Genomic DNA, 23,616 nt, shown 5'->3' with positions numbered 1-23,616 from the left:
CTCTTTGTATCTTCCTCAATTTCTTTCAGAAGTGCTCTGTAGTTTTTAGGGTATAGATCCTTTACCTCTCTGGTTAGGTTTATTCCTAGGTATCTTATGCTTTTGGATGCAATTGTAAATAGGATTGACTCCTTAGTTTCTCTTTCTTCAGTCTCATGGTTAGTGTATAGAAATGCCACTGACTTCTGGGCATTGATTTTGTATCCTGCCACACTGCCAAATTGCTGTATGAGTTCTAGCAATCTTGGGGTGGAGTCTTTTGGGTTTTCTATGTAGAGTATCATGTCATTGGCGAAGAGGGACAGTTTGACTCCTTCTTTGCCAATTTGAATGCCTTTTATTTCTTTTTGTTGTCTGATTGCGAAGGCTAGGACTTCTAGTATGTGAATAGCAGTGGTGAGAGAGGACATCCCTGTCCTGTTCCTAATCTTAGGGGAAAGGCTCCCAGTGCTTCCCCATTGAGAATGATATTTGCTGTGGGCTTTTCGTAGATGGCTTTTAAGATGCTGAGGAATGCTCCCTCTATCCCTACACTCTGAGGAGTTTTAATCAGGAATCGATGCTCCTTTCCAAATTTTAAACAGATGCTCTTTGAGTATAGACTTCAAGGTAGACATTTCTTTCCTTGCATTTTGGCTTTCATAATTCTCCAACAATCTAGAATAATTTTTATTTTTGCTCCTCTTTATGCCGGGTATTTTTTTTTCTCCTCTGGCTGCTTTAAAATTTTTCTCATCTCTGGTTTCAAGAATTTGATTTTAATGTGCTTCGGTATGGTTTTCTTTGTGCTTATCATTCTTATACTTTAAACATCTTAGATTGCCAAGTTATAGTTTCATCAAATTTAAAATTTTTTCATTCTTTTCTTCAAATCTTTTTTCTGCCCCACCCATCTCCCACTCTTTCTAGGATTCCAAATTTGTGTGTGGGAGAGAACTTGACACTGTTCTATAAGTTTTATAGGTCACTAAGACTCAGTTCTTTTTATTTTTCTTTTTTATTGCTATTGTTGTTTTCCTCTCTGTGCTTCATTTTGGGTATTTTCAGTTGTTATGTGTTTGTATTTACTGATATTGTCTTGACAATATCTCTATTGTCTCTATTGACAATGCCTAATGTTCTATAAATTCCTACCAGTAAATTTTTTTCTAACATACTGAATTTTCATCCATGGAAGTTTTTATTATCTTCCATTTCTCTTTTTATAATATTCATTTTTAATATATTGATCATAGTTATAATAATAGCTGGATGTTTTACCCTTTCTGTTCATTAATTTTATCATCTCTATCACTTCTCACCCCATTTCTCCTGGTGGAGTTTTATTCTGGTTGTGTATTACATTTTCCCATATCTTAGTATATTTACAGTTTTTTGTTAGATCTTAGACATGCTAAGTTTTACATTGTGAGAATTTATATTTTGTTCCCTTCCTCTAGAGAGTATTTGTCTTTGTTCTGGCAAATCAATTACGTTAATTGCAGTATACTTTGATCCTTTTTAGGCTTTTTTTAAAAAAGCTTTGTAAAGTCCTTACTTTACTGATAATTTATCATGCAAATAAGGTATGGTCCTTTTAGAATCTCTATTGAATGGCCCAAATGACCAATAAGGATTCTCCAATCTAGTTAGTCACAATTCAGATGTCACCCAGCATTGTGTGAGGTTTGGCAATTGTTTAGCTCACAGAAACCTAGGTACTCTCTGCCCTACTTCGTGGAGTTTCACTCTATACCTGTACACATTAGTATTCAGCAAAGACACAAGAGGATCCCATACAAATATATGGAGTTATTTTTCTGCATAGTTCTCCAAACTTCTAGGTTTCTCAGCCTTTATCAACTCTGATCACTGTCTCCTGAACTCAGCAAAATCATCATAGCCTGCTTAGGAACCACATACAAACCACTCAGCTTCATGATGGAGAAAGTGACTTTAGGCAAATAATTGTACTGATCACAGAGCTTATCTCACCCATTTCCTTTCTCTAAAGAATCACAGCCCTGTGTCCCATAATAGCTGAAGACAAATGTTTCATTTATTTTTTTAGTTTTTTCATTATTTGGGTAATGGTATCACATCCAGTCCCTCCATCATGGTCAAAAAAGGAAGTCTATGCAGGGCACCTGGATGGCTCAGTTAAGCATCCAACTCTTGATTTTAGCTCAGGTCATGATCTTAGTGTCAAGGGATCAAGCCCCATATCAGGCTCCACACCCGGAGTGGAGTCTGCTTGGGATTCTCTCTCTCCTTTTCCCTCTGCTCCTCTCCCCACTCACTCTTTCTCTCTCTCACTCTCAATCAATAAATCAATCAGTTAAGTTTTTTTTAAAGTAAAGGAAGTCGGGATCCCTGGGTGGCGCAGCGGTTTAGCGCCTGCCTTTGGCCCAGGGCGCGATCCTGGAGACCCGGGATCGAATCCCACGTGGGGCTCCCGGTGCATGGAGCCTGCTTCTCCCTCTGCCTGTGTCTCTGCCTCTCTCTCTCTCTGTGTGACTATCATAAATAAATAAAAAAATAAAAATAAAAATAAAAATAAAGTAAAGGAAGTCTATGAATGTGTTGTGAAAGTTATAACTTCTATATATAAATGCAAAGTTTCACTATTCTTTTCTTATGCACCAGTTTAAACCAATATTTATTGAGCTTCAACAACACATAACACTGTAATGCACTATGGAGAACACAAAAATTAATAAGACTAGGACTTGCCATTAATGAAATTCTAATGTCCTGAGGGTGACACACTGCACACTGGTGTCTAGGCAAAATATGTTAAGGATTATAACTGAAGTGTCAAAGCTGTATAGGAAAAGGAAATAATATTAATAGGATTAAAAATGATTTCAAGGAAAAGATGGCATGTGGGCTGACCCAGAAAAATGAGTAGAATTTCAATAAGAGGTCAGATTAATCGACAGCAAGCACAGCAAGAGCTTAGACAATGACTTGGTAGGCAATGTAGCCAGGTCTTGGAGAGAAAGGGGGAGAACAAATTGGAAGATGAGTCTAGATAAAAGAACTAATGGAAAAATAATTTGGTAGATGAGTCTATATAAAAGAGCTAATGGTAAGCTTTTTGAATCTTCAATGACATTCCAAAGAACTTAGACATGATAGTTGATGCTATTTGTCCAGGCTACCATGTGAGTAAAGTACAAGGAGTTGCATAGCAAAAATACTCAGAATTTTAATATTAAATTATTAGGTTCATAGTAGGACCATGAACTCTGATATTATACACTTTTCTCTTAAACCCTTGCTCTTGTCGCTCAACAGTTTCAATTAGCCAACTTCTGCCTATCTTCCACTTACGCTTTTAATTTTTCTTAACCTTTCACCTCGGTTGCCCTTGATAGCTGAGTATTTCCATCAACAACCTCCCAGCTTTCCAGCTTGAGTCACTTCTCATGACAATCTCTTTAGTATGTTCATTCATTCATGTATCATTCCATATTTAATTAACAACTATTAAATTCCAGGCAGTGTAATAGACACACAGTAGATAACAATAGAAATAAGGCTGCCTTCATAGAGTTTGTACTCAGTGGGGGAGACAAACAATAAACAAGTAAACAAATAAGTAATATAACTCTGGAATATGAGTAAACAAGATATTACAATCAGGAATAAAAATACTGAGACAACCAGCAGCAGGGTATGTTCATCTGAGAGTTTGTTAGAAATGGAGAACCACCCCAGATGTATTGGATCAGAGTCTGAATTTCAACAAAAAGCTAATGCAGACCTTTCTGGGCCTTCTGCAACTGCACTAGAACTCACACACCACTGGCCAGTATAGAAAAAAAGAGGGAGGAGAGGTTTGCAGGTGAAACCTAGATCATGACCTTTGTTGTGAACAAACACAGGTCCATAACTCAGAAGGGAACCCAGAGCTAAAGCTGTAGATTTGGTACCTAACATCTCTAGAATGAAGCCTGGTGCAGAGTTTATGATCTTGATATCATTAATACAGCTTTATCACTTTAAAAAGGAATTAGCAAACAAAAGTACTGTCAAAGTTTTCAATCTGCAGAATCTTTTTTTAGGGAATTCCTATGTCACCAAGTGGGGGCTGTGATTTGGCAATCACAGGCAAAGAGAACTTCCAACAGCACCTACTTGCAAAATGGATTTATACAGGAAGGAACAAAGAAAAGGAAGAGGGAAGGAAGAAGGGAGGAAGGAAGGGTGGAAGCTTAGAAAAAGTCATTTATAATGCATGAAGAACAGCTGCCTTGATTCAAAAAAACATATCAGAAAGAAAAAGTCATACAGTTCAGTTCTTTGTTCATATCACCACAAAAGCAATTTCATCTACCTGCACAAAGATATTCTTAGGAGAAAAGAAAGCTTCCCTTTGAGCAAAAAAGCTTTCTCTGGGTTCTGGTATCTTCCTCTGTTAGAATGGCAGCATCTTCTAAATATGGAAGCTATTAAATATAATAGGACCATGAAGTATAATTATAAAGTGACCCTTGGATATCACCCAGGGGTGCGCAGCAAAATAAGGGGAAGGGGTCATGAAGACTTCCAGGGTCTGTCCCAGCAGGTGGGGGCAGGGGGACAACTTAAAAACCGAAGCTTGTGTCCCATTACAGAACTGCACTTCTGAGGGTCCACAATTGTTCCATTTTTATTTATTAAATCATAATTTTTGCTAATAATATACAAATTTTAAAAGTTCAAATGCAACATAGTGAAAGACAGATCTCCTTTCCATCTCTGTCTCACAGTAACCCTCTTACTCTGTTGGGAGATTTTGTTTGTGAGCTTCAGAGATAGACTATATATACATCTGCAAGCAAATATATACATATGTATGCATATCACATAGGTAACACATATTCTAAAATATATATATATATATTCTTAAAGTGGAAAATACTACACAAATTGATCCACACATAATTTGTTTTTTATTTTTATTTTTCCTTAATATATTTTGAAGTGTATTCCATATTTGTATCTGAGGATCTACTCTATTTTAATGTGTGTGTAATGTTCCATCCCCTCTTAGTAGATATGTAATTCCTTTCAAAATTCTCTAATATGCTGCAATGAAGGATCTCATATATCTGTCATATAGTTGTATAAATGTAGGATTAGGTTCTAGAAGTGGCATGTGCAGGCCAAAAGGCACTTACATTTGTAATATACATCAATGCTTGCAAGTGGGTCTTCATGGAGTTTTCATTCCCACTGTCACTCTAGAAGAATATCTAATTCCCATATACTTTCTAACAAAACTAGCAAACATTTTCACATTTTTGCAGTTTAACAGGTGAAAAGCGATGTCTTAATGATGCTTCAATTTGCATTCTCTTATTAGGAGTAGGGTTGGGAATTTATTCATACATCCGAGCCACTTCCACTTTATCTTAAACTATTAATTTATGACCTTTGCCCATTTTTCTATGGGCTTGTTTCTCTTCTATTAAATTATAGGATCTCTTCATATACTAGGGACATCAACAAGTCTGTGTTTGGAATTACACTTTTTTGCCATTTATTGTTTGTCCTTTTACTTTGATTATGTACGTTTTGCTTTGCAGAAATCTTGTACTTTCATTTATTCAAATACATTAATGCTATCTCTTCAGCTTCTGGGTTTTGTGTCACACAGAAGTCTTTCCCACCAAGATGAATTTTTTAAATTTTTCCACTGTTTCTTTGAGTATTTTCATTTTTTTTTGAAACTGAGGTATAATTGACATACAATATTATGTTTCTTTCAGGTATTAACATGATTCAATATTTGTATATATTGTGAAATGATCACTACAATAAGTCTATTTTCCATCCATCGCCATACATAGATACAAAATTATTTTTCTTGTGACCAGGAGGTTGAGATCTATTCGTTTGATGACTTTCAAATATACAGTACATATTGTTAATTATAGTTTCCATGCTCTTCATTACATCCACAGGACTGACTTACTTTATAACTAACTGATGGTTCTACCTTTTGTCTTCCCCCACCCATCTTACCTCCCCACCACTTTTTGCCTCAGGCAGCCACCTATCTGTTCTTTATATCTATGAACTTGACTTCTTTTCAAATACTTTTATGATTTAATTGGTCAGGTTTAAATTGCTCCATCGTGAACTTATTTTTAGTATATCATGTGTCCCAACGTCATTTGTTGAATCATCCAACTTTTCTCCACTGACTAAAAATACAAAACTAATAGTTAATATTTGATTAATTTTATGAGTATTTTAGGACAAAAACAACTACATTTTCATGTGTTATTCGTGATATTTCTTTATGTGACAATCCAACAAGAAGATATAACAATGGAAATATTTATGCACTCAACATAAGAGATCCAAATACATAAAACAGCTAACAACAAACTAAAAGAAACTAATTGATAATAATAAAATAATAGTAGGAGACTTAAATACCCACTCATATCAATGGACAGATCATTTAAACAGAAAATCAACAAGGAAACAGTGGCTTTGAATGACACACTGGACCACATGGCTTTAACAGATATATTCAGACCACTTCATCCTAAAAGAGCAGCATGCACATTCTTTTCAGGTGCATATGGAACATTTTCCAGAATGGATCACATATTAGTCCACAAAACCAGCCTCAACAAATTCAAGATTGAACTCATACCATGCATCTTCTCTGATCTTGATGCTATGAAACTAGAAGTCAACCACAAGAAAAAATCTAGAGAGACCACAAATACATGGAGGTTAAATTACATGCTAATAAACAATGAATAGGCCAACCAGTAAAGCAAAAGAAGTAGTTAAAAAGTACATAGAAACAAATTAAAATGAAAATACGACAGTCCAAAACCTTTGAGATGCAGCAAAAGCAGTTCTAAGAGGGAAATTTATAGCAATACAGGTCCACCTCAAGAATCAAGAAAAATCTCAAAAATCAACTTAACCTTACACTTACAACTCAAGAGAAAAAAGAACAAGTGAAACTAAAGCCAGGACAGCCCGGGTGGCTCTGCGGTTTAGCACCGCCTTCAGCCCAGGGTGTGATCCTGGAGACCTGGGATCGAGTCCTGCATCAGGCTCCCTGCAGGGAGCCTGCTTCTCCCTCTGCCTGTGTCTCTGCCTCTCTCTCTCTGTGTCTCTCATGAATAAATAAATAAAATCTTAAAAAAGAGAAAAAAAGGAAAGCCAGTGGAAGGAAGGAAACAACCAAAGATTAGAGAAGAAATAAATGATACAGTAACTAAAATACAATAGAAGAGATCAGTGAAACCAGGTGCTGGATCTTTGAAAAAAAAAATCAATAAAATTGATAAGCCTGTAGCCAGACTTATCAAAAAGAAAAGAGAAAGGACCCAAATAAATAAAATTGCAAATGAGAGAGAAGAAATAACAACCAACACCACAAAAATACAAGCAATCATAAGAGAATATTATGAAAAACTATATGCCAACCAATTGGACAACCCAAAAGAAATGAATAAATTTCTAGAAACAAACTGCCAAAATTGAAACAGGAATAGAAAATTTGAATAGAATGATAACCAGCAAAGAAATTGAATCAGTAATCAAAAAACTAATCCCAACAAACAAAAGTCCAGGACCAGGTGGCTTTGCAAATGAATTCTATCAAACATCTCAAGAAGAGTTACTACCTATTCCTCTCAAACTTTTTCAAAAAATATATTAGGAAGGAAAACTTCCAAATTCACTCTATGAAGCCAGCATTACCCTGATACTAAAACCAGATAAAGACACCACCAAAAAAAGAACCATAGGCCAGTATCTCTGATGAACATAGATCCAAAAATCCTCAACAAAATAGTAGCAAACAGAATCCAACAATATATTTAAAAAATCATTTACTCCTATCAAGTGGGATTTATTCCTGGGTTGCAAGAGTGGCTCAATATTTGCAAATCAATCAACATGATACATCACATTAATAAAAGAAAAGTTAAGAACCATATGATTTTCTCAATGGATGCTGAGAAAGCATTAGGCAAAGTATAATATCCATTCATGATTTCAAAAAAAAATCAACAAAGTAGGGTTAGAGGGAACATACCTCAACATAATCAAGGCCATCTATGAAAAAACCCACAGTTAATATCATTCTCAATGGGGAAAAACTGTGAGCTCTTCCTCTATGATAAGGAACAGAAGAAGGATGTTCACTCTAACCACTTCTATTGAGCATAGCACTAGAAGTCCTAGCGACAGCAGACAACAAAAAGAAATCAAAGTCATTCAGATCGTCAAGGAAAAAGAGAAACTTTCACTATTTGCAGATGACATGATACTGTATATAGAAAGCCTGAAAGACCCCACCAAAAACTGCTAGAATTGGTAAATTAATCTGGCAAAGTCATGGGATACAAAATCAATATAGAGAAATATGTGGCATTTCTATGCACCAATAATGAAGCAACAAAAAGAGAAATTCTAAAAATTCTAAAATACACTTGGTGCCGGCGGCGACATGGCGGGGTACACGCCAGACGAGAAGCTTCGTCTGCAGCAGCTCCAACAGCTGAGAAGGCGATGGCTAAAGGACCAGGAGCTGAGCCCCTGGGAGCCGGTGCTGCCTCCGCAGCGGGTGTGGCCTATGGAGAAATTTTGGAATAAGTTTTTGCGGGACCAGACCCCCTGGAAGAACGTGATTTACAAGGTATACCGACACAGTATCTTTGCTTTTACTCATGTACTTATACCTGCCTGGATTGTTCATTATTATATCAAATATCATATGAATGCAAAACCATATGCCATTGTTGAAAGAAAGCCCAGAATATTCCCAGGTGATATAATTCTGGAGACTGGAGAAGTAATTCCACCAATGAAAGAATTTCCTGATCAACATCATTGAAGATTACTTTAAGATTTCAAAGGCATACAAAAAAATTTCAAAGGCATATGAGGCCACGTTTATTGATGCATTACTGTATTTACTGAATATATTTTCTGGAAAAGTAATAAAGTTTACTCTGAGAAAAAATAAAAAAATTAAAAAATTAAAAAATTAAAAAATAAATAAATAAATAAAAATTCTAAAATACAATTCTAAAATTTGTATGGAACCACAAATGACCACAAATAGACAAAGGAAACTTGAAAAAGAAAAGCAAAGCTGGAGGCATCACTATTACTAAACTTCAAGCTATATTACAAAGCTGTGGTGATCAAAACAGTATGGTACTGGCACAAAAACAGACACATGGGTCAACAGAACAGAATAGAAAACCTAGAAATGAATCCATAACTATATGGTTAACTAATCTTCAACAAAGCAGGAAAGAATATCCAATGGGAAAAGGACTATCTCGTCAACAAATGGCATTGAGAAAACTGGACAGCAAGATGCAAACCACTTCTAGAAGAGAACATAGGCAGTAACTCTTTGACATCAGCCATAGCAACTTTTTTCTTGATAGGTCCTCTGAGATAAGGGAAATAAAAAGCAAAAATGAACTATTTGGACTACATCAAAATAGTTTCTGCACAGCAAAGGTAACAATCAACAAACTAAAAGGCAACCCTTAGAATCGGAGAAGATATTTGCAAATGACATATCTGATAAAGGGTTAGTATCCAAAATATACTTTAAAAACATAAAATTCAACACCCAAAAAACAATCCAATTAAAAATGGACAGAAGACATGAACAGACATTCTCCAAAGACATCCAGATGGCCAACAAATACATGAAAAGACGTTCATCATTACTCATCATCAAGGAATTGCAAATCAAAACTACCATGAGATATCAGTTCACACCTCTCAGAATGGCTAAAGTCAAAAACACAAGAAACAACAGGTATTGATGAGGATGTGGAGAGAAAGGAACCCCTGAGCACTATTATGGGGAATGCACACTGACACAGCCACTATGAAGGTTCTTCCAAAAGTTAAAAACAGAACAACCCTATGATCCAGCAATCGCACTACTGGGTTTTTACCCAAAGAATACAAAAACACTAATTCAAAAGGACCCCTATGTTTATAGCAGCATTATCTACAATAATCAAGACGTGGAAGCAGCCCAAGTGTCCATCCATTAATGAATGGATAAAGAAGAGGCGGTGTATATATATATACAATGGAATATTCCTCAGCCATTAAAGAATGAAATCTTGCCATTTGCAATGACATAGATGGTGCTAGAGAGTAGAGTGCTAAGCAAAGTAAGCCAGTCAGAGAAAGAAAAATATCAATTGGTTTCACTTATATGTGGAATTTAAGAAACAAAACAAACAAGCAACAGGAAACGAGAGAGAGACAAACCAAGAAACAGACTCTTAGCTATAGAGAACAAATTTATGGTTACCAGTGAGGAGGTAGATGGAGAGGTGATTAACGAGGTGATGGGGATTAGGAAGAGCATTTATCATGATGAGCGCTAGATGATGTATGGAAATATTGTTCACTTGAAACTAATACAATGCCTTATAAGTTAACTAACTGGAATTAAAAACTCTAAGAAAAAAATTTGAAAGATATTTCCTTATTACATTTAAACATGTAAACTATACCACAATTTTCAATATCCTAACTTGGCATTTCTTTATTTTTAAAATACACTAGGAGCCTCAAACAGGAAACTGGCCAAGATTTTCCTTAACCGTGAGAGGCCCCTGAGAAATATGACCAGTTACCTGGCAGCTCCATCTCTATAGGATCCCCTAAGTTCCTCTCCTCCTAATCCATCCCCGACTCAGAAACATGGAGAAAAAGTCCATATGTGTTAGAGGCAGAAAAAGTCTTGGTTCCAAAGACTTTCAAACAAAAACCAAGATGTTCAAGTCACAAAGGCAGTGGTGGTGGTCACGTCAGAGCCAATGACGGTATGTAGAGGATCGAAGGGGGTCAGTAAAACATGTAAACTGCTCACTATTATGTCCAACACTAGAAAGTTCTCAGAAGATACTGACAGCAAAAAGGAGAGAAGTTTCTGCCCAGCAAAAGAGAGCCTGACCTAGAAAACATTCCACCCACTTCCCAGCAATTGGATGGGCATGGGGCAAGGTGAGGTAAGGGTGGGGAGCTGGCAATAGAGCTTTTGTTTATTTGAAGGTTGGTTGTGATTTGGGGCGGATTTTTGGTTTTTGGTCTTTGGTTTTTGGTTTTGCTGTTTGTTTTTTCCAGAGAGTGGGTTCTGCACCTGAATGTCTTCATTATTACCCTGAGTTGTTTTGATTGGATCCCGAGATGCTTTCCCCAGGGTATGGTTTGGGAAAGAGCTCAGAATAGTTACATTGGATCTAGTCCTCCTGATTATTAAGTGACAAGGATAAGCTTGCTTTTTATTTTTTGCTCCCTTGAATCTGAAATAAGTTTACTGCCAGAAATGGATGCAGATAAAAATAGATTCAAGTGACTAGGACTTGGAGTCACCCACAGAAAAGAGTCTCGTATTTCACGTCAGAACGCAAAATAAAGAGTCTGTTGGTTTTTCTGTAATGGATGTTCAGCTGAATTATGTCCATCCCCCACGGGGATAGGTGGGTGAAGAAGACAGGATAAACACTCCAGTCCCTCCACCCGCAAGGGGTGTTAACATATACGAGACCCTAGCAAACAAAAACAGACAATGCCCTGGCCTCCTCTAGCTTACAGTCCAGGGCCTTGTAGGACAGAGGCAGAGAGAAGTGGCTTTTGCTTCTAATAATACAGTAACTAGAAGGGACATTAAAGGGTGTCCATCAGCCTCATTTCTATAAACGAGAAAATTAAAACCATCCCAGACTCATTCATGACAGTGATGAGACTCCATGCCAAGTGCGCTGTCTGGAATACTCATTTACTCCTCATCACAACCACGTGGAGCAGACAGGTAGGTAGGCCCATTTTCAGAAAGGTTCAATCACTAGGTCGTCAATAAATAACTGATGAATGAAGACTTCTGATGCATTTACTCTGTTGTTGCATTGTTGCTGTGTTCTTTGCCCAGGAGCTCTCTTGACAGGTCATCATTTCCTCGCCACACCTAGTCCTTTTCTGGGGTTCCCCGTCTCTGCAAATGGCCCGCTGTGCATCCTTGGCACAGGCCAGAAACCTAGGAGAGTCCTTAACATCGTCCTCTTTCACGCGTACCTTGAGAATCCTTCACCAGGTCCTGATGGCTTTAGCTTCTAAAATTCTCCTGAATCCACCCGCACCTCTCCACCCCCACCACCTCTCCCCTCTCCCAAAGTCCTATCATCTCTCACCTAATGACAAAAGCCACCTCCTAAATGGGTCCCCACGTGCTTTCTGCGCTCCCTTCCATCTGCCTTCCAGGGCCTTTATTCTCTCCCTCTTCTTCTTCCTTTCTTTCCTGAACAGTTGAGGCCCAAAGCCACCAGGTAGGACAAAGTTCATCAGACATCCCAACTTGAGATCTAAGAAACTGCCTAAAAAGAGACGTGTAGGACGCACTATATTCTAACACAGGTACGTAGGACCCAAACCAACTGCACTCTGATCTCTAATCTACCAGGCAGGGGATTAAATACCAAGGATTTCAGTAGCAATGGAACCTACTGATGAGGGTCTCAGAGAAGAGACTGAAGGACCCAGAAAACAAAGCAAAGTCTCTCCAGACATGGTTTTTAGCCTCAGCTCCCATATCATCCATGGCACCCCATCTTGTTTTTCACTGCTTGCCTTCCTACTGAGGCCCTTGAAGACAATCTTACTATCACCTTTTCATCCATCAAGGAGTCAGTAAAGCCCACAGCAGGCAGCCACACCAGTCCCATGCCCGGTGCCAAGCACAGATATTAGAAGATTATTGAGGTAACAGGTACAGGCCATAGTTTATATTCTCAAGGCCTTAGTCATAGGTGAGGGCTAATGAATGAGATAATATACACACCCCCTTTTATATTTTCAAATACTAATGGATTATCTGGAGGAATGAACAGGAAACTGATGACAATCCCTCAAGGAGTAGACCTGCTGGGCTGGGGAACAGGAAAGTTTGGAAAACGGTCGCTCGACATCTGCATTGCACTAATAAAGACAACTCTGGCTGACTTCAGTGGGAAGGAGGTTGTTAGAAGGATAATGGACAGCTCAGATCCTGCCCAAATCACACTCAACGGACTCAATAGTCAAGGACATTGTCCCAAAATGATTCTACCCTCTGCAGTGAGGAGCAGGAAGGAAAGAAGGGAGGATCCTTTGCCTCAGAAGGAAGAAAGAATCCTCCCACACTGCACAGGGGCTCACCATCCAAATAGCAAAAAAGATTTACAATTCAGTAACTACACCTGCAGATTCGTATTCAACAGCATTGAAGGCGGGAACTCAGTTACTTTATGTCAACGTGCACAGCAGCATCCAGCAGAGCCCGAATGTCCATGGATGGAAGGATGGATAAACAGCCCGTGCTGTCTCCATACCACAGAACAGCATTCCATCCTAAAGAGAAATGAAATTCTGATACCTGCTAGAACACGGATGAATCTTGGAGAACAACTAAGTGAAATAAGCCAGTCACGAAAGGACAAATACCGTATGATTCCTGGTTTAGGAGTAGCCAAATTCTCAGAGGCAGAAAGTAGAACGGTGGCTACCAAGGGCCAGAAGGAGGAAGGGGAAATCACTGTCTACTGGATATAGAGTTTTTGCTGGACATGCTGAAAAAAGTTGCGAGGATAGTCGGTGGTGATGATTACCCAACCCTGGGAATGTACTTAATGCCAATGAACTGTATATTTACAAATGGTCAAAATGATCGATATTGTATATTTTTTAACCACAATAATAAGAAAAGGATTGCAAACACACACAACACTCATCTTCCCCTGTAGGCTCTTCAATGCGTTGATATTCATGGGTGTGTATTACCTATTTAAAACAGATTTTTTAAAGTCAAAGGAGTCATACAGTCACAAGATGTGCTTTCAACTATGTAAAAGCAGATCTACTATATCTTAGAAATGATAAATTGAGAAAAAAAACCCTGCATCTGTGTGTAAATATATTCATCAATGTAAATAAATTCACTCGTTGCTGTTGCTCCCACAGACTTAAAGAACAGACTCTCTTTCTTCCCTCTCCTCAGAGCCCAACCCCAACTTCCTGTCATACGCATCGACAATTTCATAATTCTAACAATGTCTCATCCAAAAAAAAAAATTTCTTGGCACAATATTTATCACTCCCCCAAATCATAATGCAAATTATATTTTTAATGCCTAGAGTATTAATTTGAGAATGTGAACAATAATTGCAGGACTGTCACAAAAAGACTTGAAGTCTATCTTCCCCCCCTAAAATAGAGAACAGTGGAGGATGTGGGAGCTGTGACTGGCCTGGGGAGTACAGACAGCCAAAGTGGATTTCCAGGAGCATTCAGATGAACCACAAAGGATCCGGTTAGTCAGCCTCTATTTCTTGGCTGACACTTTGCACCACGATACCATGTTGTTCATCCAAGAGAGCAGGAGTGTGCAAGGCAAAAATAACTTACCCACAGACCTTTAGCAGCCCGATGTGTGCCCAGCCCTGTAACTTCAGGTCTTTATCCTGCCAAATCCATGATAGCAAACAGAAAAGGGAAGCTGTCGAGCTCTGCAGCGACGCCCACTGAACTTCCTGGGAAGGCCAAGCTCGTCTTGTTGGTCACCCGATGCCTGACGCACAGTAAGCGCTTGGACGATGCTTGAAGTGATGCCTGATGAGGAAACGAAGATCTGGAGCCCTTGCCCCCAAAGCCAGTAGGGGATCATCAGTGGCCTCAGCTCCGTAGACTGACAGTCAGCCGGTCATCAGCCCAAGTCACGCTGGGACCCACTGAGCAGCAGCCAGGAAATTAGGGACTTCGCTCCTTCCAGAAGCGCTCACCGAGGGCCTACTCTGTGGCAGACGCTGTACCCAACTCTGAGAGTACAAAGGAAAGGAGATGCTGGCCCTGCACTTTGGCTGCTTTGGTGGCTGTCAGGCCAAGGTGTCAGCGGAAAATTCCAGTGCAGAGTGGAGCGTGCTACCTACCTCCACCGGAGGCTGTAGGAGGCCAGCCAGGGAGCAATGATGGGGGCCACGGAAGAGCCGGCCTCTCAGGCAAGGAGAGCCAGCCTGTGGTGGAGGAGGAATAGCAGGAGGGAGGCCCAGGAAGTGCCCAGTGAGCAGGCCTGGAAGGGGCTGGGCAGGAAGAGAGTGGAGGAGTCGGAAAATGAAAAAGATAAATGTGGAGGTGGATGGGGAAGGCTGGTGATGGCTAAAGACCCCAATGTTCATAGCAGCAGTGTCCACAATAGCCACACTGTGGAAAGAGCCACGACATCCTTCGACAGATGAATGGTTAAAGAAGCTGTGGTCAATGTATACCGTGGAATATTCCTCAGCCGTCAGAAAGGATGAACCCCCACCATTGGCTTCGAGGTGGATGGAACTGGAGGGTATGATGCTGAGTGAGTCAGTCGGAGAAGGACAATCATCATATGGTTTCACTCATACGGGGAAGGTAAGAAATAGTGAAAGGGATCATAGGGGAAAGGAGGGGAACTGAGTGGGGAAAATCAGAGAGGCAGACAAACCATGAGAGACTCCTAGCTCTGGGAAATGAACAAAGTGTAGTGGAAGGGGAGGTGGGTGGGGGGACGGGGTAATTGGGGGCACTTGACGGGATGAGCACTGGGTGTTGTGCTATATGTTGGCAAATCGAACTTCAATAAAAAATAAATAAACAGGGATCCCTGGGTGGCTCAGCAGCTTAGCACCTGCCTATGGCCTGGGACATGATCCTGGAGTCCCAGGATCAAGTCCCATGTTAGGCTCCCTGCATGGAGCCTGCTTCTCCCTTTGCCTGTGTCTCTGTCTCTGTCTCTGTCTCTCTCTCTCTCTGTCTCTCTCTCTCTCTCTCTCTCTCTCTCTGTGTGTCTCTCATGGATAAATAAATAAAATCATAAATAAATAAATAAATAAATAAATAAATAAATAAATAAATAAATAAATACAGACAACGTGCCCTGTCCTCCCTGGGAGAACTCTAAAAGGAGGTTGGGTGGCTTGGCTGGCTGTTTGGGGGTGGAGGGTGGGGTGGCTTTCAGCAGTGAGAGAAGGCTGGGGGCTGCTGGGGGCTTCACGGAGCCGAGAGGAGCATCTCTGAGAAGAAAGGAGTTGGACGCCATTGGCCTCCTGCCCCTGGGACACAGCACTGCTCTGAGGAGGTTTCTGACTCACCGTCCATCCCCACAGTGGCGGATAGGGCCTGGAACTTCAGCCCACACTGGAGCCAAAGGGGTTGGGTTGTGTGGAAAGGAGGTTGGGGTCCTTGATTCATTTTTAATCCCGAATGCCCAGTTCTACTTCTTGAATTCCGGTCCCTTACCCATAAGTTTAGTGGAAGGAGCAGGTGTCTGAAGCCCATTCCAGTCCTAGAGTCTCGGACTCCTTGACTTAGGATCCATTCCAGTTATAGAGATAGACGAAATGGGTAGGAAATATCAGAAAGGGAGACAGAACATGAAGACTCCTAACTCTGGGAAACGAACTAGGGGTGGTGGAAGGGGAGGTGGGCGGGGGGTGGGGGTGACTGGGTGGCGGGCACTGAGGGGGGCACTTGACGGGATGAGCACTGGGTGTTATTCTGTATGTTGGCAAACTGAACACCAATAAAAAATAAATTTATTATTTAAAAAAAGGAGATAGATGGTGCTGCGGGCTGAATTGTGTCCTCCAAAATTCATATGTTGAAGCCCTAAGTCTTAGCACATCAGGATGTGGGAGCAGAGCCTTTGAAGAGATCATTAAGGTTGAACAAGTCACACGCATGGGTCCTAATGCAGTCTGACTAATCCTTCTAAGGAGAGGAAACTTGGGCACCCAGAGAGACACCAGGGCCACACAGAGAAAAGGCCACATGAGATGACGGCAAGAAGGCCGCCATCTGCAGGCCAAAGACATGAGGCCTTGGGAGAAGCCACACCCGACACCACCCTGACCTTACACTTCCAGCCTCCAGAACCAGGAGAAAATAAATCTCTGTTGTTTACGCCACCAGGCCGTGATGTTTGCACTGTGGCAGCCCCAGCAAACCAGTGCGTGTGGCACAGACCAACTGTTAAAGGTCAACTTGTCCAGGGAGAGGACTTCCTCAACCGGAACAGCCTCCGGTTCTTCTGACTTGCAGCCAGCCACCCCCCCACCCCCCACAATGGGCCTGGGCCTCCGCGCCGTGACCAACAAGATGCAATTCAGTATAACAGGCGCTTACTGAATGCCAGCCTCAAAGAGAGGCCCGGGCACTACACACCTAATTCCCCAAGGTCTTAGGATGGAGGAGGGATGGAGGAAGGACAATCAAAAAATCTAATACCAGCCAAAAAAAAAAATCTAAATCTCTCCTTTCTCCATATGTGACTTGGTCTCCAGCAACTGACGGATCCTCCCCGCCTGGGCCTAGCCCAGGCTCTCCTGGAGGTACTAACCCGCCACAGGGCAACATGAGAAGAAAGAAAAGGATAGAGATCCTCAAGCTTGGAGTAGCTGTTGCTACAGCACAGAAACTAAGACCGCTCCCTGGGAAGGACTCCTCCGCTCAAAGGGAGAAGACAACGCAGGGAGGGAAGGGACAGGGGAAACGGCCTGGCATTCCTACTCACGGGGGCAGCAATCTGCTGAGTGGCAAAGAACAGGCTGAAAGCATGTACCTCATCTTCTCAGGTGTGCCCAGAAAAATGTAGAGAAGAGAGAAATCTCACATCTGAGCCCCTTCTTTGGATAAAAAATATGTTGGAACGGAGGCCACGAGGCCTGGAAAGGAACAAGAAGAAAGATCTGGAGCTTGTTTTATCTTTATAATGAATACCCTGTCGGAGATGAAGGTCTTAAGAAGCCATCCCCAACTTTTGACAGAACACAGAGGCTAAATAGGCGATCCCAGCATCTTAAAAAGCAAAGTTGTGCACATCACCCTGAAGGCTCCCAGCATACCTCCTGGGAACCTAAGCTCTACCAGCATCTCAGGAAGGTGACCCCTCCTGATGAAAGCCCAGGGCTCTCGCTTTTCAAGTGACAAAGCTCTTGGCTCAATTCCTGGACCCTGGTCCTTGCAAGAAAGCAGAGCATGAAGATTTTTAGGATTTTGGGAGGGGGGTGGTAATTTTTGTTTTTGAGAGAGAGAGAGAGAGAGAGATAAAGACAAAGCATAAACAGGGGAAGGGGAAGAAGAGGGAGAAGCAGACTCCCCCCTAAGCAGAGAGCTTGATGCAGGGCTGGATCCCATGGATCCAGAGATCATGGCCTGATCTAAAGGCAAAGCTTAACTGACTGAGCCATCCAAGTGCCCTAAAGAATTTTCCTTCTAAATGTTCCTTTTGACATTCTCTCTCTCCACTTATATCCTTCCTCATCAGAGAAGACCAGCTGCTATCCTTCCAGGTCTTCTCTCCTTTCTCAAGAAAAGGTAGCGGGTGCTTCTGAGACCTGGCTGTGCAGACTCCACCTTGCCCCACAGCCTTCTGAGCGCTGAGCAACCCTAGACCAAACTGCACACGCCACCATCACCAGCCTGAAGCCCAAGGCAGGAAGGTTCATCCGCCTGAAACTGGGCTTGGCAGCACCAAGTGGGTAGTGGGAGCTCTGTGGACCACCATCCTAAAGAGTCAGAAGCAGAGTCTGAGGTTTGCATAAATGTGAAGCTGAAAGAAAGAAGAACCTGAAAGAAACCTGATTGCTAAAGGAAGATGTAACAAAGACCCATGTGTTTTAGAAGGAAGATCACTGGCCTAGGAGTTTCTTTTTTTTTAAGATTTTATTTATTTATGATAGACATAGAGAGAGAGAGAGAGAGAGAGGCAGAGACACAGGAGGAGGGAGAAGCAGGCTCCATGCAGGGAGCCTGATGCAGGACTCGATCCCGGGACTCCAGGATTGTTCCCTGGGCCAAAGGCAGGCGCCAAACCGCTGAGCCACCCAGGGATCTCCATGGACTGGGAGTTTCTAGCTCCATCTTCACTGTATGACCTTGGACAAGTCACCTAACTTCTCTGGGCCTCTGCTTTTATCACTAGAAGAAGAGAAGTATCAGATCAATGTCTAAGGCTTTTTTTCCAGCCCTAAAAGTGTCATGGCTTGAGTGTCTTCAATCATTCCGGTTAATATTCATAGAAAACAATCTTCAAGCCACATAAGATCATGACTCTTATCAATAGCAGCTATTACAGTGTCACAGATTGGAGTTACTATTTTCTGAATTTATAGTAGGTATTTTCATTCTTTTTTGGCTGCCCTTCCTGTGTTTGAGGAGGCTCCCTCCTTAAGAGGTATTATGGCTTGAGCTCAGAACGTGGTCTTATTTGGAAATAGGTTGTTGCAGATGTAATTAGTCAAGATGAGGCCATGTCAGAGTAGATCCAACATGACTCGTATCCACACCAAAGGGGGGAATTTGACCCAGAGACGTGCATGCAGGGAGAAGGCCAGGTAGGTCTGGAGTGTGCTGCCCCAAGCCCAGGACCACCGGCAGCTGAGTGGGGCCCAGAACACAGGCTCCCCCTCCAGCGGTCAGAGGGAAGCCCTTGACCTCAGACCTCCAGGCTCCAGAAGTGTGGACAGTAAATTTCCGTGGTCGAAGGCCCCCAGTGTGGGGTTTTCATTAGGATCATCCTAGCAAACCCATAGAGGAGGTAAACCTACCTGCCACTACAAAGTTGAAATGCCCAACCTTGCCTGGGGTTGGGCAAGAACTTGTGACCTGAGCTCTATGGGCAGGACATACGTGCCCCGGTGGTGATGCAGAGACAGGGATGCTGTGGAATCCAGTCTGACGACACGAGGTGACAGGGGCAGCCAGCCACAGAGCTCCACTGCAGCTGGAGCAGCCTGCCGGGCCCTGCAGCACTAGCGGTGACATCGCACCTCAGAGCAAGGCCATCGGGGCATCTACAGGATAAGGTCTGCAGCCTTAGGGGATCCTCCGAGGCTGCTGGGCCTTGTGGAGATTCCTCAGTTATCTGGTATCACAAATGTCCCTTCTAATTCAGTTAACCAGAGGAAGTTTCTGTTGCTTGCCTAAAGCAGCACATGACAGAGTGGGTCCCTAGTATTTGTCAATGTTGACTAAACCCCGAATTGACATAAGTGGTAATATATAGATCACACAACTTGCTAAAATAGTTCAACATAATACACACATATTTTGTGACTATCAAAATAATAATTACTGCCATGTAAGGAGCATGGGCCATACACCCTGGCCAAGCTCATTACGTGTGACCTCAACACGACAGTGCCTTGCACTACGCAGGCCTTCGTGACTCCCACAGATGGGGAAAGCCATATTTGGAGACTTGCCAAGCTCTGGAGCTAGCAGATGGCAAATATGAGATTTGAACCCTGGGATTCTGACTATGATACATGTGAACAGAACACTCCAGAACAATATTGCAAATACATTTTTTTAAATGAGGTAACAAGGGGAAAATGCAGAGTTCCTGATTCTGAATGAGTTACAGAACAATATTTCAAGTTTGCTTTGACGTCCCTTTATCTGGCAAAAAAAAAAAAAGTCACACATACCTTTTTCCTAAGAGAAGAGAAATGACCTAGAAACCCTCTGCTGTTCTGGTAATAGCCTGAGGGAAATTGATGTAAATAGCTAAATAACTTAGGGCACAAATTATTGAGGCAACAACAAAACTGGGGAATTAATTTATCTGAGAAATTGTGTTGTATCAGCTTGACTTATAAAATCGAATTCATTTTTCAAAGTGTTAGCCATTACAAATTCCGAGATACTTTATAAGGCTTCTGTCTGGCAAATGAGAACAGTTGGGAAAATAAATATGTACAGTGAAAAGAGCTAAAATATCTTGTTCAAAAAAGAAATTATGATAACTGTGAAAACCAAAGTATCTGAACAAATGTCCATTCTCAAGTTTGCCAGAGATGTCACCATCAGAATCAAAGCATTATTTTTGAAAAGGTATCGATAAGAAGCCCATGGAGGAGGTGACAGTAACAAATTATCTGTTGGAGCTTCCAAAGCAAGGGTCAGCTAGGTCAGCGGGACCCTGGCTTCCCAATCCTGGGGAGGAGCTTTCAGAACTCACTGTAGTTCCCACAGAACTACACCCAGAATCACACCAGGTTTTACTGATCGATCACCTCCCACACTGAGATTGGAATTAAGCCATTGGAGCTCTTTCTGGACTGCCCTGGAGAGGATATGTCACTTCTCCAGATCTTGGCTTTCTCACACAGTGTGGGGACCACCTGCTTTACCCTGCCTAACCCTTGACGGCTCTCAGTGGGGAGCTCCTGAAATCCTTGCAAGTTCCCACAGACCTTCCAGCAAGGATCCACTTAGCTCCCAGTTACTTCCCATCCTATCCTTTCCCCACCCTCAGAAGTATCATGGGGAAGCTGAGGGCTCTGAGGCTTGCCAAGGCAAAGGCTTAAAATTCAAGGTTCAGATGAGGCTCCGGGAAATTATTGAACTGAAACAATTAAAGCTAAACGTATGATTACCACATGACCGAGCAATTCTACTGCAAAGTATTATACCCACGAACAGTGTGTGCATTTCTCCTCCAGAGGACATATGTGCCTAATGGACAAAACCTGGACCCAATCCAAATGTATGTCAACACTACAGAGCATAAGCTATGGCATATTCATATATTATTACACAGCAAAAAAAATAAACGACTTTTATATTCAACTATATAGATATATATAATATTGAGGGAAAAGAGTCTAGATACCAACTCGTGTACTGTACGATTCCATTTATATGAAGCTCAAGAACAGGTAACACAAATCTGTGGTGAAGGAAGTCAGAACAGGACTTACCTCTGGAGGAGAGGATAGATATTGACTGGGAGGGAACATACAGGAACCTTCTAGAATGCTATGAATCTCCTAGATGTTCGTCCTGATAGTGAATATACACAGAGGTAAAAATTCAAATGATTTCTGTATTTCTATACGTGTACTATGTTATCAAAAATTTTTAAGGAAGACGCTTTTGAGACCCAGGACTTCAGCCTTAAAATGGTGAGGAGTAGAGGAGATTTCAGTTAGAAGCACTCAGGTTGGAGCCTTCAGGCTTCAGGGCTCAGCATTCAAGACAGCTCAGGATTCAGAGAGTAGAACTGAAATATCCGCAAGCAAATAATGATAATTGCTACCATCTGTTGAGCACTTTCTAGGTGCCAGGCTCTAGACCAAGCATTTTGCAAACACGACCTCATTGAGTATTTACAACAACTTTATACGGTAGATGCTGTTATTGTCTCCATTTGACAGAATAATGACATGTCTTGCTCAAGGTCACGCTGCGCTAAGTGGCAAAGTCAGGACACTAACATAAAGCTGCCCAGGACGAGCATATGGAATGGTGTCCAGAGGAGAAAAGAATGGTTTCCTGGTTCCTCTGCTCCAGGTCTTTACATTTCTTGGTAATCAAAACTTCAGAAACAGAAAAACTCCTTTCCTGCCTTAGCCAAGCAAGCAATCAACAATTAAAATGAGGAATGCTCTAAGGGAACAAGTCAGGTCCAGATAGAGTGGCTTCTGCTTTTGTCAGCTGACACTCTTCCTCCCTTTCTTCTGGAAGAGGGATAGATATAGTGACCGAGTAGGGGCCTGTGAGGGACCCTTCCTTGGGTACATGAAAGCCCAGTGCTAACACACAGAAGTAGAAAGATACAGACCAAGCCACTGGGCAAGGGACAGAAGCTCCTATGGCCCAGGCCACAGGGCCCCCTGCTCCCTGCCTTTCCCATATTGTTTGTGCCACTTTTTGCTCCCTTTTGTGAATTGCCCCTCTTCAATAAATCCTGTGTGGCTCAGTCAGTTAAAGTGACCAACTCTTGATTTCAGCTCAGGTCATGATCTCAGGGTGGTGAGATGGAGCCACGAGCACAGAGATTCTTGAAATTCCCTCTTGAGATTCTCTCTCTCTCCCTCTCCCTCTGTCCTTCCCCCAACGCTTGTTCTCCATCTCTCTAAATTAATTAAATCTTTGAAAGTAAATAAGTAAATCCCATGTTATTTAATAGGGCTCTTTGCTAGAGTTAACAGAACCCAATTTGAACCAGCTTAAGTGCAAAGAGAAATTCACTGGAAAGACCCATGGTGCCTCACAAAAATCAAAGATAAAAAAAATGCAGCCCCCAGAACAGAGCCACAGCCTGGAGCCCTGTAGGGAACCTGGAGGTCTCTCTGCACTATTCTCTCTGTTTTCCTGGTGCATCTCCTCTCCTACTCCCTGCTACCACAGACCAGCCTCCTCTACTCCTCAACCACATGGTGGCATGTGACCACCCTGCTCCCAGGATTTATATGTTCCAGCTCACGTACCCAACAAGAGGACCATCTCTTGCTTTTACTCCCAAAACCAAAAATTTCAAGGAAAGGACTGATTGGCCAACTTGGATAAAATGTCCTCGATCAAGCAAATGTGGCAGGAGGTCAGGAGTGTGTAGAAATGTGGCAACCCCTGTCATAATCATGTGGATGGATAAGGGAAGAAGAAACTCATGGGAAAGAGATGATAGACAACAATTTGATGGGCACCCACCGTATGGCCTACCATAAGCAATCCTTTGGCCGTAATGAAAACATCTGCTTTGAAGTGAAAGGGACTGGCTCTACCATTTATCAGCTGTGTGATGCTGGGCAAGCCTCTGGCTTCTCGTCTGCAAAGTG

General features: G+C 41.8%; 1 pseudogene; it reads left to right on the top strand.

The window, feature by feature from the left end:
* LOC100684565 (NADH dehydrogenase [ubiquinone] 1 beta subcomplex subunit 6 pseudogene) lies at window positions 8,438-8,966 on the top strand (annotated as a pseudogene).

This window comes from Canis lupus, chromosome 22, assembly GCF_011100685.1.
Source record: "Canis lupus familiaris isolate Mischka breed German Shepherd chromosome 22, alternate assembly UU_Cfam_GSD_1.0, whole genome shotgun sequence".
NCBI classification, from domain to species: Eukaryota; Metazoa; Chordata; class Mammalia; order Carnivora; family Canidae; genus Canis; species Canis lupus.
Note: the sequence above shows the minus strand (reverse complement) of the source record. Positions and strands in the feature narration are given on the sequence as shown.